This window comes from Mastomys coucha, unplaced genomic scaffold (assembly GCF_008632895.1).
Source record: "Mastomys coucha isolate ucsf_1 unplaced genomic scaffold, UCSF_Mcou_1 pScaffold16, whole genome shotgun sequence".
In the NCBI taxonomy this organism is placed as follows: Eukaryota; Metazoa; Chordata; class Mammalia; order Rodentia; family Muridae; genus Mastomys; species Mastomys coucha.
In genome coordinates, this window is record NW_022196898.1 from 85,586,355 (window position 1) to 85,590,795 (window position 4,441).

General features: G+C 42.0%; 1 pseudogene across 1 annotated transcript in view; it reads right to left on the minus strand.

The window, feature by feature from the left end:
• Window positions 1-1,751: 1,751 nt before the first annotated feature.
• Window positions 1,752-4,441, minus strand: part of LOC116093311 — a 4,840-nt pseudogene continuing 2,150 nt past the window's right edge. Inside the window, exon 2 of the transcript XR_004119684.1 lies at window positions 1,752-1,781. The product of XR_004119684.1 is annotated as a katanin p60 ATPase-containing subunit A1 pseudogene (transcript). The remainder of the gene's footprint in view (window positions 1,782-4,441) is intronic.

Consider the following 4,441-nt stretch of genomic DNA (forward strand, 5'->3'; position numbering starts at 1 on the left):
ACCCTCCTTTACATGAGTATTCAAAGTAGAGATAAATAGTTTTACATTTATGTGGAATATAGAACTCTCTGAATATTAGGCGTGCATAATCTTTTCTGTTTTGAGGCAGCAAGTAGCAGCATGCCATCAGATTCTTCTGGGCCTTCCCACAAGTCAAGAGCCTTATCCCGCGTGATGTCTGCATCTCTCTACACCCCGGCCTCCTTTGTGTCATTGAAAAGTTCCACTCTCTCTCCTCCCTGAAGATTTTTCTTACAAATTAAAAGCAGTGCTTTCTAAACATACATGCTTACACAGAAAAGTGAAATTTGTAAAGATTGAAAACTAAAGACAGCTGTAAGAGGTTAATCGTATGAAATATTTTCTTCAAGTACATATTAGTGTTCTGTCTCCAAGTGAGCAGTGCACCATCCAGTTAAAGGTTACAGAGCACGCCCACTCATTGCCTTTTTTAGGTCAAGAATCTGGGCCTGGCAGAACTGGTTTCTCTGGGGTCTCCTTCAGTGCACTGACACTTGCCAATTCAATTTAAATAACAGAAACTGTGGGTGTAGACTTATCGAAAGCAGAATTTGTTCACCATGTCTGTGTAGCACAGAAGCTCCCATTCTCTCACTGGCTGTCAACCATGGAAGCATACCTCAACCTGCTTGCTCCCTTGCATAAGTCTTACACGGCCATCTCCTGGTTCCAGTGTCCATCCTGTCTGCACAGACAGTCTTATATCATGTAATATGATCATGATTGTGGGGGTCTTAGCATCATTTGACTCATAACACAGCCTAAGGCCTCATGCCCACTTAAGTGTTAGAGATGCCACAGGGAGACAAGCACAGGAATCCGGGAAGTCATCTTGGAATTCTGGCTACCACACGGTCTTAGCCTGGGTTGCTATAACAAAAGCAGCATATGCTGTGTGTATGAAAGGAAGGCATTTATTTCTCACCATTCAGGTCACAGGTTCCAGGTGCCACCAGACCAGTGTCCTAGCCTGCACATAAATGTTGTATCTTCTTTCTTTCTTAGCCAAGAGATCAACCAGTTCCACTCAGGAGAGTTGGACTTCCTCCCAGGATCTCAACCCCAAACACTGGCAATTAAGCACCAACGTAAGAATTTGGGCAAAACACAACCACATATTCCTGTTTGGTTTCAGACCCCAGGGACAAGGGACTGAGGTGCATATTTTATATACCAAAGCAGACCTGGCCTCCATGTTCTCCTAGCATCCCTTAGTCCCTACCCGTTATACCCTGCCCCCAACCTTGAACTTTTCAGCCCAGGGGCTGGGTTGCCCTTTCCCCAGAGGCTCTTCCCTAGATAATCCAGACATTTTGCTTGTCTCTCTCTCTCCCTCCCTCCTTCTCCCTCCCTCCTTTCCCCCTCTCCAGTTCCCCTCCTCCCTCCCCTTCCTCCTCCTCCTCCTCTTCTCTTCTCTTCTCTTCTCTCCTTTCTGTGCATGCACCCTTTCTCTCTCCCCCCTCCCCCCCTCTTTCCCCACAACAACTTCCATGGCCTTGGTTTTGGGGGTCAGTAAAGTCTCCCACCCAAGAGCAGCTTCCCAATAAATCTGCCTTTAATATAATCTAATCTGGCTTGAATTGGTTCATTTCACCAGTAGAGGAATAACCTATCAATTATCATAGCACACTCACAACAAGAGAATGTGTGAGGTCTTGTTGCCATCAGATTCTCACAGCCAATTACAGACTACGGTTAACAGCAGCTTGAGTGCCTGACATTGAGTTCTTTCATGAGAAGGTGATGTAATACTGTTCTTCCTATGGGGAGAACGGTTGAAATAGGTTAAACAACTGTATTTATATGTACATGTGTTCCAACCTAGAAATCACTGCTTAGTTCTCAGTTGATTATTTTCACAGAAGTGGGCTGTGGGGTTGGATCACTAGTGGCTTCATGAATGGCAAAACATAGTTATAGGAGAACCAGACACAGGGGTACAGATGACAAGACATTCTTGGTTTGAGAATGTATTGCTTTGATTCTTTGACAATTTGTGACTTAACTCAAAGTGGGAGGTTGATTTTCAATAATCTTACAAACTTGCCCTTGTACAACACCACTAGTCAAACTCTGAAAGAAATGCAAATTTCTCTATAAAGAAATAAAACCAACCAGATGATGTAGCATAAACCTGCCATTCCAAAAAGGTACAGACAAGAGGATCTGAATTTGCGGAAAGCTGGGCTATATAGCAAGTTCCTGTCTTAAAAAGAGAGGAGGCAGAAAAGGAGCCGGAGGGGGGGGGGTGTGGGGAGGGGAAGACAGGGAAGAACGGAGGGGAAAGGAAAAAAGCAATGTGCAAGGGAAAATATTTGTAACATCTGATTGGCAAAGAATCTCTATCTCATCTAGAAGAAAAAAAAAAACCTAACAAGAACAGAAGCTTCTTGCAAAAGAGAGGTCCATGTGTAAGGAGCTTACAAAATGGCGCTGAGGCTTGGCAATGATCAGACTTCAGATTAAAACCAGAAGGGCCACATCACTACTCGCTTGTTGGCCCTTGTTCTCATAGATGTGACTCATCACAGGTTCTGTCAACCGCTTAGCAATAGTTACTAAAATGTAAAAGCATGCATGCCCACTCCCCCAGCAATGTTATACTTGGGGAATAACTCTATAGAAATAAAAGTATCTATGAAAACAGATAAAAGCACAAGGCTATTCACCTCAGCCATATATATATTGTGTGTGTATATATATGTGTGTGTGTGTGTGTGTGTGTGTATGTGTGTGTGTGTATGTATACATATATATAAAGTAAGAGTGATCCTTGAACATCATAACCAGAAGACAGGAACTCTAACTTCCTCTCTGGAAAGGCTGAGGAATCTTCAGACAGAACAACCTATGCCTTGAACTCCGGTCAAATGGCTATGAGGCCAAGCATACATGGTCAGGTTCAGAATGATTCATCGGATGATCCAATTTTTGTGAAAGTCAGAACAGCAAATAAAAATTCCCATTTATTCCCATGGAGCTTTGTGTCCTCCAGAGAAAGAAAGATACAGAGATGAACAGAGCAACCACATCCCATGGGGACCTGGTTTGAAAAGAGGGAAGGGACTGAAGGGAACTTCCTACATGCAGCTGTTTTGTGTGACTTCTACAATGGCATATGTGAGGTCATCATTTAACACCTCATAAAGAAAGTGCAGAGGAACAAAAATAAAAGTTCCAAATGCTAATGTTGTGAAATAGCTTTGATACACTGTAATTGCAGTTGGGGGGGTTAGGGGTGGGGAATGTTTTCTTTTGTTGTTGTTTTTTTAATCTTCTTGCCAAATAATTGTCAAAATAATATTAACTCCTCCCCTCCAGATGTCTAAAGCCTCAGGGGAAATTGTCAAAAATATTTTCTCTGTGTATCATATTACTCTGAATTATAAAACTGTTCTTCTCACTGGATCATTTAGGAACCCAAGATTATTGAAAGCAGATACGTGTATGTCATATGTTACATATGTAGGTACATATTGAACATATTCTCACAGGCCTTACAAGAAAACATGATATTGTATTAGTCAAATAGATTTTTGGATTGTAGTTTTATAAAGTTAGTACAAATGAACTTTCTGGAGTCACCTGGTGACCTGGATAGTCACCCTAGATTCGGTCATTCTCTTCAGGTTGTTTTTATTTGGATTTCCAATTGTTCCCTTGAACCCCCAAATGCCAGCAGCTGGGAAGGTATTTTTTCACACACACATGTACGCATGCACACACACACACACACATACACACACACACACACACACACACACACACACACCAACAACAACTTTAAAGGTGTCTGTAATAACTCTGGCCAGCCCAAGAAAGCAAACCAAAATATACCACTGCCTGGATTTTTCCAGAAGTAGAACCCACCTGATAATGCACAAATCTTGCAGTCCACAAACACCACCCATGTGGAGTTTTCCAACAAAAGGCCCCAGGAAGTGAGGCCAACTTTCTAATGGGAAGGATAAAGCACAAAGCAAATAAGAAAGAAGATGAAATCCCTGCCCACCGTGGGGTAGCTAGACTCCAGAGCAGCACAATTGCTCCATACAATTGCCAGTAGCCATTTCAACTGTTGCCTAAATATCTACTGTTTCCTAAACAGCCATATGACAATCAAGTTCTCTAATTTTCAGAGAAATGTGCTACAAAGCTTAAAGGGGAAAAAATGGCTTTAAATCTGGCAAAGACATTGATAAAAATTAAATTGCTGGGAAATGTAAGCAACAGCAGAACCCACCTAGCAGTTTCATGAAGTAACAAATACAAAGTGCTGAGAATACTTGCTGCCACACGTTGATGGGGACCGGCCAACAGCTCTCATTAGTTATTGTGGGTGGCCCTCAGTGAGTAAAGTCTGAAATCATCGTGTGTTGTTTTTTTTGTTTTTTGGTTTTTTTGTTTTTTGGTTTTTTTT